General features: G+C 49.6%; 1 protein-coding gene across 5 annotated transcripts in view; it reads left to right on the top strand.

Annotated features, from left to right (window-relative positions):
* Nucleotides 1–683: 683 nt before the first annotated feature.
* Nucleotides 684–14172, top strand: part of SIPA1L3 (signal induced proliferation associated 1 like 3) — a 254722-nt gene continuing 241233 nt past the window's right edge. Inside the window, exons 1-2 of one of the 5 annotated variants that reach the window (XM_043437890.1) lie at nucleotides 684–1385; nucleotides 1485–1849. The gene's annotated coding sequence lies outside the window, so the exon portion shown is untranslated. Of the gene's footprint in view, nucleotides 1386–1414; nucleotides 1850–14172 lie in introns of those variants that run through there. The other 4 variants (XM_043437892.1, XM_043437895.1, XM_043437889.1 and 1 more) reach the window with 4 other exon arrangements.

Genomic DNA, 14172 nt, shown 5'->3' with positions numbered 1-14172 from the left:
CAGTTGTCAGCTGCATGGTATTCCATTGTCCGGCTGAACTATCATTTATCTAACGTCCATTAATACAAATTGGGCAGTTTCCAGCCTTTTGCTATAACCCATGTCACAAATGAATATTTTTGTTAATGCCTCACAGTTTTAATTAACTTAAAACTGAAGAAATGTAAATCTTTTTTTCATTAAACATAACTTTATTTTAGATATACTGGCTTAAATTATTAAAATTTCACCTGTTTAATTTTTTAATGTAAATTTTAAAGTTGCAGATTTGGCTTGCATTATACTTCTATTAGACAGTATTGCTTTAGATTATCACCTTCCGATGGTGGTCTGGACTTTGGTTCCTTGAGAGTAGGAACCGAATCTATCTTGATTTCTCCCTTGTCCTGATAATCACCCAAGCTGGCATGAAGCAGGTGCCTAATACATTTTTGTTGACTGAATGAGCAAATGAATCATCCTCTGCCCCTCTCCCAGGAAGAAGAAACATATACTTCCCAGCTCAGTCTCATTCAGCATCTTCTTGGAAGTAAGGAGATGGGAAGGGTATTGACTGGGTTTTCTTGGCCAAAGAACCTTGCAATTCCAGCTAGTTCCTTCGGTAACCCCTTATGGAGTAGTAGGAACGCCAATAAAAAATGTCGGATCCTTGATTATGTCGGCATGTGGACTAAATTTTAACAAAATCTCCCCAGCCATAGGTACTCAACGAACACTGGTTACCCTAAGACTGTGCGATCAACGAATGAATGATAGGTAACATGGCTTCCAGGGCAACCCCATGGGTGGCGGTCAAGAGACTCCCGTCGAAGGCAGAGCTCCGGAGACTCCTACTACGGGGAGAAGCGACCAGACCGGAATCCCAACACATTCTGGCATCCCGGCTCTTCGCGTGGGAGGGAAGAAGGGCGTGTCCGCCTCCTCAAGGCTGGGGCCGCGCCTGTTACCTGCGACGACTGGGCTCCAGACAAGGGACGGGTACGGCGTGTGTGGCGGCACTCCGAAGCTATGTGAAGGGCCAGACCTAGAATAGGAGCGCCAGAGGAGCGACCCTGGGGATACTGCGGGAGGACTCGGCCAACAAAACGGTTAGCTCCCCAACCCCTCGCCCAGCGGACTGACCAAGGCAAGGGGAGTGAGCGCGCGTGCGCACTGGCGCGCGCCCGGCAGGAAAAAGCCCAGCGCGAGACCCCGCGCGCGCGCGCGCGTTCGAAAGGAGAAAAAAAAGTCTTCCCCGCGGGGGCCCGCGGCAATTTAGGCCGGAGTTGGCCGGCGAGCGCGCGTGCGCGAGCGCGCATAGAAGCCTTTCTCCACAGCTCCCCTCGGTTGGGGGTCTAGCGCTGTGTTCCGCTGCTCCCGCTTCTCCAGAGGCTCGCGCCCTCGGGGTAAGTACCTCGCGCCTCGCGGAAAAGGAGAAAGAGGGTTTACTGAAGGAAGGGAGGAGGCGGATAGAGCTGGGAAAAAGGAAAAAACCGCCTTCGCAGAGCAAGGAACGCAGTCAACGGGTTGGAGTCTACAGAAGACACACCTCCATCCCTCACGCCCCTCGGGGCTGCGGAAGTACTCTGGAGACTCGAGCGGCACGGAGGCGACAGGTGGACTACCATTCCCAGAAGGCGGCGCGGCGCCGCGCCTACTGCTCCCGGCAGCACCTGCGCGTCAGGCTTTTTTCAGTTTGCGGCCGCCTAGGGCGAAACTACAGTTCCCAGGAGGCCTCGCGCGAAGCGGCTTGGAAGTGGGCAGCCTGGAAGTCACTCGGGCCACTGGAGCTGGCGGCGTCTCCAGCAAGCGGCGCGGATCTGGACGCCGCGGTCGTGGGGCCCGCGGGGCGGGCAGCCGGGACACCCAGGTGTGTGGCTCTGGGTGCAGGGTTGGCCTTGCACTAGGGTAGCGGGGAGTCGATGTCCAGTCGGACCCCCGAGGGTCAGCGCGGGCGAGCTACTGGGCGGCCGGCCGGGTGTGGGCACCGGCTGTTGGGGGGCGGCGGCGGCACTCTCGCCCCCCGAACCTGGCCGGATTCGTGCCCGCATGCTTCAACTTTCCAGACTAGCTACCCGGCGCCGTTGCGGAAAAGCATGGTATGGGAGTCGGGTAGCGGTGGGTTCGCGTACGGACTCTGCCTCTCGGGAGGTGCGATCTAGGGAAACCGCGCCGAACCTCAGTTTCTCCTTTCGGTCAAACCGGGGAAGAATAGTGTCTGTCTTATGCTGGGAATTCTGTTGAGATGTTGAGATCCGGTGAATAAAGCGTTTGGTACATGGAAGACACTTATTGCTTGCTTGCTTTATTGTTAGCTCCGGAGAAATGGGATGAAGGTATTATCGACTGAATGTGGTAAGCCGAGGGTGAGCCACATGGTTAGCGCTCGGTGGAAGGTGGCTGTTGTTAGGCGAAATTATTTTGCTAAGAGCTTCGGTTTTGGAGGCAGAGCCAGGTTCAAATTTAGGTTCTACCTTTTACCAGCTCTGTGACCTTGGGCGACAGACTTCACTGCCCTGTACCTTGGTTTTCTCTGTCTACAAAATGGGTATTTTTTAATAGCAGCCACCTTGTAGAGTCGTTTTGAGGATGCAGTGAGAATACCATTTGTGAAATGCTGAGAGCAGCAGCTGGCACATAGTCAGCATTTAATAAATGACCATTGATTCAGCGTTTTCCCGGTTTCTCCGAGACCCCCTGAGGGTGGGACTCTGCCTGTAGTCTTGCTTTTCTAGTGGAGCAGACTTATAACTGGTCTGGTTGACTTCCTCTCCTGCACCCTCAGGTTCCATCCGTGTAGAATGGGATAACAATATCAGCCTCAGAGGGTTGTAAGGATTTGCTGATACCGCGTTCCCAGTCCAGAGCCATCTCTCACTAAGTAGCAGCTCTTATATATTATAATTGTTCTTCTTCCATGTGCTCCATCTGGCCCAGAGCTTGCCTAACTGTGGTGGGATGTGACATGACAGCCCTTAGCTCCCCCACATATTCACTCCCAGCCTCTCTAGTGTCCCATCTGTGAAATGGTAGTCATAGGACATTTGTGCCAGGGTTGTTTCAGTGATTCCAAAAGATAATTCATGTGTAGTGTTCAGCACAGGGCCAGGTGCAGTTAATAAACACGCCTTGTTTTTCTTGATGGGCTTTTGCTGCTTATGTTTGTATTACAGTGCAGAGCAGGACAAGGTTAACGTCCCCTTGCCCCTAATTTTTACTCACCAAAGGTAAAATTGTGGAACATACTGCCATATAAGGGGCTGAGAAGAAATGGCACCGACTAGCTATTATCAGCAGGCCTCTTGCCCTCTCCCCAGCTCTCACACACTCCTGCCCCCAAATCGACCACTCTAGGGCTTTTAACTGTTGTACCACTGCTGCCCGCACTTGACTGTCTCAAAGCCCCATTAGCCCCCCGAGCTCCACCTCCACATGTGGGGCCTGTGCTCCTTGATGTTCTCTGCTGACTGGATGTCCCCTTGGGTGCCATGAACTCAGAATGTTAAATCGAAGCTCCTTTTCCTCCCAGACCCAGTAGTCACCACCTTGGCAGATGGACCAAGCCGGAGACCTGGGAGTCCTTCTCCCCCAGGCTTCCCAGATGCAGTTGATTGGCAAGGAGGATGGTGCTGTCATTCCATAGCAACCATTTCATTGGCCTGTCTTGGTTTCTTGTCTGTGGGCCACTGAAAGTCCCCCTTGGCTACTGAAGGTGGCCTTTTCCAACACAAGGTTGAGTTGTTTCTTTCAAGTCACCAAGGATGAATTCATGTCAAACACTGTATCAGTAGGAGCCAGAGAAGGCTCTGCAGACAGGGCCAGATGTCAGTGGCCACGAGCATGGAGGAAAAGCCCTGGCTGTCAGGGAGCCCGTTTCTAGCCTGGCTAAGCTTAGCTGAGTCGCTCGCTTTCTTTCTGCAAAGTTACCCAGTGTCAGCGGGTTAGAATATCCTCTGTGCAACAGGCCATCCTGAGTGTTTTGGGAGGCAGCACACGCACACCCAGGAAGAGGCTGGGCAGGGAGTGTGTTAGCTCTCCGTTTAGGGTGAGTCTGTCATCAGATCTGTCATTGTAATTGCTTTTTTTTTTTTTTAAAGATTTTATTTATATATTCTTGGCTGTGCTGGGTGTTCCTTGCTGCACGTGGGTTTTCTCTAGTTGCAGTGAGCAGGGCTCACCATTGTGGTGCACAGGCTTCTCCTTGCAGTGGCTTCTCTGGTTGCAGAGCACGGGTTCTCTGAGTCGTTGTGGCGCACCAGCTTAGTTGCTTCTTGGCATATGGGATCTTCTCAGAGCAGGGATCAAACCCGTGTCCCCTGGGTTGGCAGGCGGATTCCTAACCCCTAGACTACCAGGGAAGCCCCTGTAATTGTAGTTTCATTTGGTGATGGGAACCTGTGGTCCCAAATTTGTTTTTATTTTTTTATTAATTGATTGATTTTTTTTTTTTTTTGGTTGGCCATGTTGCTTGTTGGATCTTAGTTCCCTGATCAGGGATCGAACCTGGACTTCAGCAGTGAAAACTCCAAGTCTTAAGCACTGGATTGCCAGGGAATTCCCCCAAGTGCATTTTTTTGGATCTGAGGAAATAAAACAGTGACTTTAAAACAAAAATATTGGTCTTAATTGTTAGTGACAACAGCACGTGGGTTTTTAGCGGTCTGTGCGGAACGGTCAGAGTTAAACATGAGCCTGTTTTTCAGACATCGCAGTTGTTAGGCGGTAAATCAAAAATGGAATTTAGAATGTGCAGTGATTGGCGCCTTTTTTTTTCCCTGTGAAAGTTATTTTGCTTATATTTCAAACTTCAGTTTAAAAAAATGACCCGGGTTATGATAACAGCTTAACCTTGTTGTGTGTATAATTTCCCAAATCTAAATTAAATGTCTATATGTTTTGATAAAATAATTGAGCCGTCATTGCCTCTAAAGTAAAGGGTTTTTAGCAGTTAGAATGAGAGGCTGTTAGGACCAGTTTGTGCATTTGTGCCTTCTTTAAGACACTGCCTCTATTTCTTAGGACTTCTGTGGTCATGGCCTTAATTTGTGTGTGTGTGTGTCTGAGGATTGGTTGAATTTGGCTTTTAAAAAGTTATGCAAAGAAATGCATACTCGTAGTAACCTGTCAAACATTACAGAAATAGGCAAGGGAAATAATGACTGCCACCCTCCATTTCAAAATCCCATCCCCCTAAGAAAACCATTTATTCAGACAGTGAGTGTTTACTAAGTGTCCAGTGTCAGGCTTTGGAGATGTCTGAGAGAACAATGTAGATTCGTTACCTTTGGAAATTTGGGGGTGGATGCTCTCATCTTTTTCTGTGCTTGTTTGGATGTATGTATGCATATAGTGGGGCATCATCCCCGGTGGCTCAGATGGTAAATAATCTGTCTGCAATGCAAGAGACCCGGGTCTGATCCACTGGAGAAGGGAATGGCAATCCACTCCAGTATTCTTGCCTGGAGAATCCCATGGACAGAGGAGCCTGGTGGGCTATAGTCTGTGGGGTTGCAAAAGAGTCAGACACTACTGAGCAATGCATATATCGACTGTTTTCTTTCTTCTCCCTCACCATTCCCCAGAAAAGGAGGGATCAAGCCACACATATTTGTAACTCGATTTTTTAAAATATTTGATAGCGCATATCTCTTCAAGTCATTACATACAGATCTGACTCATTCTTTTTAACAGCTAGACCCACGTTCTTTAGTGTGGAGAGACCGTGTTCCACACTGCCATTTCCCTATTACTGGACATTTAAGTTCTTTCTGGTATTTCTTTCTTTTTTTAAATTTATTTGGTGGGCACCAGGTCTTAGTTGCAGCATGTAAGATCTTTAGTTGTAGCGTGTGAGATTTAGTTCCCTGACCAGGGATCAAACCTGGGCCCCCTGGATTGGGAGCGTGGAGTCTTAGCCCCTGGATCACCAGGGAAGTCCCTCTAGGTTTTCTGTTACATCCACAAACACACATCCAGTAAGCATTCTGGTACATAGGCAGTACAGCATAGTGGCTGAAAGCATAAATTTGGACAGAGAATAGGAGAGACAAGATCCTTGCTCTCCTAGGGTTTACATTTTAGCTGAGGGGACACGCAGTAAACAAGGTAATATCAGGTGGTGTTAATTTCAGATGGAGGAAATAACAGCGTGAGGGGATGGAGTAGACCGGTGATGGGGAAGGGCTGGTTCCTTTCGCTTGTATGACCCCAGAAGCCCTCCTAGGCCTCACTGAAGGGGAGTCATGTGAGCTGAGACCTGGATGAGCAAGAGGCACCAGCTGTGCCGAGAGCTGGGGGAAGACCATTCCAGGCCGAGGGAACAGGAAATGCAAAGGCCCAGGTGTGGGAATGTATTTGCTACAAAAACAGTATCATCGAAACTGGAGAAGGGTGAATTCCCACTGTCCAGGCTCATGCTACTTTAATTTTTGTAAAATAATAATAATAGCAGCTGACATTTCCTGGTACTTTACTCTGTACTCAGTGCTCTTCTGGGCATTTTGCACTTTTCCTCAGCTAATCCTCACTCTAGAAGAAGGGGACAACAGAGGCTGAGATGTTTGGATGGCATCACCGACTCAATGGACATGAGTTTGAGCAAGCTCCAGGAGTTGATGATAGACAGGGAAGCCTGGTGTGCTGCAGTCCATGGAGTCGCAAAGAGTCGGACACGACTGAGCAACTGAACTGAACTGAATCCTCATAAGAGTCCAGTGAAGCAGATAAATGTATGGAACTCATTACCGATGAGGATGCCGACTCCAGAGTCCCAGGTCTTGGCCCATATGCTACACTCCTCTTCCCAGGCCCCCTTGACCAGGCTGAGGCAAGTTTAAGAAGTGGGTGCAGTGTTTCCTTTCCACGTTGTTTAACATGCAGAGCTCTGCGGACTATATTTAGTACCTCATTCATGTGGCAGCGGGAGTGGTCTGGGGATGTGGCGGCGTTTCCACAGTAAGACACGAAAGGGTCAGTTTCTGTGGGGATGTTTAGTTGGTTGGTTGTCGGTTACTTCAAAACTAAAGACTTTTCAGCAGAGCATGTCCTCAAATAAAACAAGATTGGCGGTGTGGCCGCCACACCAGACACAAGTTAGCAAGAAATGAAGTGTGGTGTTGAAGGAGCGTGAACAAGGAGGTGTCCCATTGAGCTTGCAAAGGGTGAGCTTTGAGAGAGGACTTGGATCAGCTGGGGAAAGAGTGTTTCTAAGAACTGAACTAGTATTATGGATTGTTAAAGTTTTAAAATACTGTCCAGTTATTTAAGTACTGATGCCTGGCCCAAGTAGGGGCTCCAGGATCCTGTTCCAGCCACCATGACTGTGTCCATTTTGATCTGGTGTAGCTTGGACCTTAAGAGTTGTTCAGTATTTTGAATGAAGGGCAGGCCTGATTAGATGTGAAGATGGTGGTGGTTGCTTTTAAGACCAGGAAAAGTGTGGAGAGCATCTTTCATCTAGCCATCTATGAAGCATGTTTTTCTGCCCAGCCTGTGTGCCAGGCACCATATGTTAGACACTGACAGTATGAAGTCAACATAAGAAGACTCTGGTTCTCCAGGGTTTGCACCAGTACTGTCCATTAGAAGTATAACGCGAGCCACCAATGTGGGCCAAAAACGTAACTGAAGCTCTTATGGGGATCACTTTTTAAAGAGTAAAAAGAAATAGGAAATGGACTTTAATAATAAATTTTATTTAGTCCAAAGCATATCATTTCAACATGTAACCAGTATAAAATTATTGAGATATATTACATCCTGTTTTTCTCACACTTCCTTCAAAGAACCGTGTGAAATCGACTCCTTCAGCCATCTCCAACTGCATTTCAGCAGCCACATGTATTGGACAGAGTGGGCCTCAGGTGTGAGACTCAAGTGTAGGTCAAGATTCACAGTGATGGGTCGAAGATGCCGTCCCTGTTTTATCTTGGTGAATAAGGGCAGATGAGTGATGAAAAGCATGCTGATCAGAGGCAGGCCTCGCTAAACTCACAGCTGTCGTCCTTCAAAGGCACCTTCTGGGCCTGGTATTCTGCTTGGCTCATGTGACCTGTGTTCTGAGGTAGCCGGGACTCTGATCATCCCCACTAAACAGATGAAGAAGCTGAGGCCTGGCAGCAAGAGGCCGCTTGCTCACAGTTAGCAGGTGATGAGGGCAGAATTTGAACTCAGATACAGAGACCACACTCTTATATCTCTGTTGTGTCTGTATTGTGTTAGTGTTTGAGGGAGGGTGGGGTCTGAGCTCTGAGCCATAGAAATACCATAGGAAGGACTCATCACACCAAACAGACTTCCAGTGTTCATCAGCCTCAGTCCTCGAGTTTCTTTTGGTGCTGTAGTGCTGGTTTAGACCTGAGAGGTTGGCTGACCCCCTCCTTACATTGAGCCCCAGGTTTGGTGGGAATGGATCTTTACTTCCCAGGAAGGGGAAGGGTCTTTGGGGACTGAGGACAGTGGGCAGGATGAGTGAAGGAAATGAGAAAAGGATGCAGCCTATTGAAAGTCCATTCTAAGTAGCTTCTGTGGGCATGAAGCCTCTTTTCTTTTCTTTTTAATATTTATTTATTTATGTATTTGGCTGTGTCGGATCTTAGTTGCGGCATGAGGGGGTCCTCCTTCATTGTGGAATGTGGGCTTAGTTGCCCCACAGCAGGTGGGATCTTAGTTCCGCAACTGGGGATCGAACCCGCATTCCCTGCACTGCAAGGCAGATTCTTAACCACTGAACCATGAGGGAAGTTCCCGAAGCCTCTTTTCTCTTTCATCTGCCTCCTCTCTCTGTCCCTCTTGACTGTGGCCTCCTGAGGGAGCTTCGTGGCCTTTTCCTGTGAGCTCAGCGACAGCCGAGTTTACCCAGTGTGTGAGTATTGCCCTTGTACAAGTCTCTGCTCTGGGTGCTTTTCATGTGATATCTCATTTAATCCTCATAACTCCATGGTGTAGGTGTTCTTATCATTCACATTTCTTACGTAAATAGACTCAGGTCCTGAGAAGTGCAAATCACAAAGTTGGTGAGTATCAAAGTCAGGATTCAAGCCCAAGCCAGTCAAGTCCAGGCTCTTTTTTTTTTTTTTTTAAAGTTTCATTTATCTGTGTTTGTTTTTGTCTGCACTGACTCTTCGTTGCTGCATGCGGGCTTTCTCTAGTTGCGGCGACTAGGAGGTACTGGCGGTGGGGTGGCTTCTCTTGCTGTGGGGCGCAGGCTCCAGAGCACAGGCGTCAGTTGTGGCTCATGGGTCTTAGTTGCTCTGTGGCATGGCGTATCTTCCTGGACCAGGGATTGAGCCTGTGTCCCCTGCACTGGCAGGCGGGTTCTTAGCCACTGGTCTGCCAGGGAAGTCCCTAGGTCCAGGCTCTTAAACGCCCTGTCTGCAGTCTGTCTGGACGGCAGGTGGCCGAATGGGGTCGGGAAGCAGGGCCACACTGACGAGTTGCAGTCTCCGCACTCCACACGTGGTCTCTGAAGTGGTCTGGGGTAGTCCTGCAGCTGGTCCCAGGCCCCTTTGGGTCTGGAGACTTGACCATCACTCTGGGCGTGAGGTTTTTCTCTGACTGTGGACTTGAGGGAGTTCTGCCTGGTGGTCCAGTGGCTAAGACTCTGTGCTCCCGATGCAGGGGGCCCGGGTTCGGTCCCTAGTCAGGAAACTAGATCCCACATGCCACAGTAAGACCTGGGGAGTCAAATAAATAAGTACAAATACATATTTTTAAAAAATCAACCAAAAATAACAAAAATGCACTGGATGTTTGACATTATTAAGGAATTCTTGTTAATTTTTGAAGGTGTGATAATGATACTGTGGTTCTGCTTAAGAAAAGGTCCTTGTTTTGAAGAGTTACAGTCTGAAATCCCCATTAACTGTTAAGATATCTGAGACTTGCTTCAGATTAATACGGATGGGCAGGGAGGCGAGGGGGCCAAGTGTATGGGTGAGGAAAGAGATGAAGTGAGACTGGCCAGGAGGCAGTGCTGTTGAAGCTGGCTGGAGGGGCGTCCTTATGCTCTGCTTTTCACCTTTGTGTGTTTGCACCACGAACATCTCACCACGAAAAGTTAGAAGCAAATATAACAAATGTCACTCAGCATTTGTGTGTTTCAAACTAGAGTATAGTGTGGAGGGATTCCCTGCCTCTGCCCAGTCCACTTATATAATGCAAAGGTGGTATTTTTTTTTTTTCTCTTTTCATCCTACGAGTCAATCTTTGGCTCCATTGGCCACATGCTCCCCCGACTGCTGTGAGCACCATGGCGCTGGTTCTCTGAGTCAGCTCACAGAGGTCCCTCTTCCCCAGGTCTGGTTCTCTCCAGCCTCTGAGCGTGGGGCCCCTCCCACATTTTTTCCAAAGACGAGTTCCAGCAGGAGGCCTCAGATCCTACCCCGTCCTCCCCTCAGGACAGACGTGCACAGATCCTTCCTCTGATGTGTGTCTGTCAGCCGCAGCCCCCCCCACCCCCACCCTGCACGGAACCACAATCCAGCTTTTGGTTTTGCCTCCAGCGCTGCTGCGGGAGGCAGGGAAAGTGCCCCCTTTCAGTCCTGACTTTTGACAAAGCTGCAAGATGCAGCATGTGATGGTGCCACGGACCTGATGATATTTCTCATCAAGCCAGCAGATAAAACTCCTTTAGCACAAACATGCACAACACCCCCCCTCCCCCCGCCCGCCCCTTCACATCAAGCAGAGAGGCTTCTGTTGCATTTGTTCTTTGGGGGTCTCAAACTGAACAGTGAGTCAGCAAGGGGCAGAAATCCGTGTGTGAAAGTGGCAGGAAAAACGGGCACCCTCGCGTTTGGGGGTTTCTGCTTGTGGTTTGCTTGCCAGGGAGGGGTAGAGATGTGTGATGTGAAGAGGAACTCGGGTCTGGCCTTGCTCGTGGCCGGCGCCATTGGTTCTGGTGATGGGCTCTTTCTCTGTTATCATGCTCTTGGTTTGCAGGGAGGAAGGCAGGCCAGGTCCTGGAACCCCCCACCACCCCCACCTCCTGCGGGCGTTGCCACCTCTCCCCCCACAGCAGTTCTGCTCTTTCGTGTTCCTTTGCAGGCTCTGAAGTACATCTAGCACAGAGAACACATTAGGATCACTGTCACCAGTTTAGACAGCCTGCTTTTTCCGGATTTCCCAGTGTAGACCTATATGTGTTGAATCTGAAGGTGGCAGACCCCAAACACTGATACTGATTTTTTTTTTTTTTTTAATATTCATGTATTTATTTGGCTGAGCCAGGTCTTGGTTGTGGCACATGGGATCTTTGATCTTTGTTGCGGCATGCAAACTAGTTCCCTGACTCTGGATTGAACTCGGGATTGACTGGGCCCCTTGCATTGGAAGCACAGAGTTTGAGCAACTGGGCCACCAGGGAAGTCCCCTGATTATGATTCTTACGCTTACTCATTCAACAGATATTCATCCAGCTGAATGCTCTTCCAGGTACTAGGTTTATAGCAGTCAGCAAGGCAGACAAGGGTTCTCCCCTTCTAGGGCTCTCATTCAAGCCGGGGATTCAAACAGTCAACAGATAAATAAGACGTATACTGTGTTAGGGCGCTTCCCAGGGGCACTAGTGGTAAAGACTGCCTACCAATGCAGGAGACGTAAGAGACCTGAGTTGGATCCCTGGGTCAGGAAGATCCACTGGAGGAGGGCATGACAGCCACTCCAGGATTCATGCCTGGAGAATCCCATGGACAGAGGAGTCTGGTGGGCTGCAGTCCACAGGGTCGCAAAGAGTTGGACACGACTGAAGTGACTTAGCACGCACGCATACTGTGTTTGATGGTAATAAGTTCTAAGTGGAAGAGATTAAGAAAGGGGATGTGAGATATTAGGGTGGAGGATGTTGACGGTTTAGACAGGGTGCCAAGGGATGGCCTCCCTGGGAGTGACTTGAGATCAGGCCTGAGGGAGGCGAGGCAGTGTGAGCAGTGGGGGTTTCTTGGCAGAGGGAGCAGCCAGTGCAGAGGCCCCGAGACAGCGTCTGGAGCAGAGTGGAAGGGGGAGTGAATGGGAGGGCACGAGGGTGCAGGAGTTTGCAGATCTCTTGGCATCTAGTGTGGCCTCGTCTTTCCTCTGAGATGGGACCATATTGCAGAGTGTGTTGAGTTATTAAATTTCATTAAGGGACTTCCCTGGTGGTCCAGGGGTTTAAAAATCCACCTTGCAATTCAGGGGATGCAGGTTCAATCCCTGGTCAGGGAACTAAGATCCTGCATGCTGCAACTAAGACCTGACACAGCCAAGTAAATACATAAATAAATGTTTTTAAATGTTTCATTAAGTTTTGATTAGTGGCCACACGTGCAAGGGACCAAAGGAACAAAAATAAAGCACCCAGTTCCCTTCCCCAGAGGCCATCACCATCCCTGGTTCTTGTTGGTGACCAGTTCCTTGGCACTGCATTATTTGAGTCCATTTCCTGGCCTACATTTGATCGAACCATATGAAATTGCCTTTTTTGTGGGTCAAAAAGAATGCTTGAATGTTGACAGTTTGGGGAGGTTCAGCCTAAGAGCTTCCTTTCCAGGGCCCAAGGAGCTTGACCCATCCTTTCTTTGGGGCTTTCCTGGTGGCTCAGATGGTAAAGAAAATACCTGCAATGTGGGAGACCCAGGTTCTATCCCTGGGTTGGGAAGATCCCCTGGAGAAAGGAGTGGCTCCCCACTCCAGTATTCTTGCCTGGAGAATCCCATGGACAGAGGAGCCTGGTGGGCTACAGTTCATGGGGTTGCAAAGAGTGGGACACGATGAACACTTTCTTGCCTCAGGGGTTGGTGGTCAGAGGTCGGGACCCCCTTTCTGCACCCGCATATCTCTTTCATTGACTGGCCCAACAGTGTCCACGACACCAGTGTGTGTCAACCCCCTGCTCACCCAGAGCCCCATACCCGTCTTGCTGTTAGGCCTGACGAGAAGCTGCCTCTTCCTCCTAGGATGGTACCTGGGGGTGGCATTAGTCATTCTTTGGCTTTCTGCATCTTGGTGCCACCAGTTTTGAAATCACAGATGACTTCCAGAGGGAAGGGCACCCCTGGCCTCTTGCCAGGTGTTTGGCATGACTCACATGGCGGGACTGGATCAGTAACTGGGCCGAGTAGGAGGCAGGGAACGAGCCCAGTGTTCAGGAGGAGGTACTGGGGCTGTGTAGGCTCAGGCTGTGTGGGGAGGGCCGAAGAGCGATGGTCTGGACTTGGGAGAAAGGCCTTCCCTCTCCTCTGGTGTGTCCCCTCCAGAGAGTCACACATCCTGAACCCCAGGGCCCTGGGCCGGATCTTTCTTTGGGGGAGTTCAGCCAGAAAATTGTTTCAGTTGGTTTGCCTTTGGCTGCCAACAATAGTAAGAGCAACAGCAGCAGCAAATTTTTTTTGGGGGGGGGGGGGCTGTACCACATGGTGTGTGGAACTTCCCTGACCAGGGATTGAACCTGCACTCCCTGCAGTGGAAGTGCAAAGGCTTAACCCGTGGGCCATCAGGGACATGCCAGAAAATAGATAATTTATACAGTGTCTACTAGATGCTAGGCACTGTGCTCAGTGCTTCTCATAAAGTGACTCATTTAAACCTCCCAACAACCCTGTAAGTACCCTTATTATTCCTGTTTTGCAGATGAAGCCAACTAAATTTAAATATCTTGCCCAACAGCTAGAAAATGGTGGGGACAGGATTTGGATCCTGGCAGCCCGGCTCCAGAGGCCACATTCTGAACTCTTAATCACTGTGCTTCTGCAATGGTTCTCAAACCCGAGCAGGCGCCGGCGTCCCCCAGAGGCTGCTTAAAACACAAGTTGCTGGGCCCCACCCAGAGTTTCCGATTCAGTAGGTCTGACTTGAGAATATACATTTCTAACAAGTCCCTGGGTGATACTGCTACTCCTGGGCCTGGGAGCACATTTTTGAGAACCACTGACCTACTATAATAGGAAGTTCAAGTGAAATTGGCCCCAAATCAGGAGATTGATGATCTGTAACAGAGAAGCCTGCAGATAGGCAGCACCAGGGTAGGATAATTAAGCCTGTGAGGATATCAGCCTTCTCCACTATGCTTGATGTGTCTCCTGTGTCCTCAGGCTCCCCTCATGGCCACAGGATGACTGTCACAGCTCCAGTCATCATTCCCTGATGAGGCGATATCCAGCAGCAGGAATATCCAGCCTCTGGAGGAGGATGTCCAGAGCATCTCTTGGGAGTGTGGAA

The sequence above is a fragment of the Cervus canadensis genome, chromosome 18 (assembly GCF_019320065.1).
Source record: "Cervus canadensis isolate Bull #8, Minnesota chromosome 18, ASM1932006v1, whole genome shotgun sequence".
NCBI classification, from domain to species: Eukaryota; Metazoa; Chordata; class Mammalia; order Artiodactyla; family Cervidae; genus Cervus; species Cervus canadensis.
The sequence above is the reverse complement of the archived record's forward strand: the minus strand, read 5'-3'. Positions and strand labels throughout refer to the sequence as shown.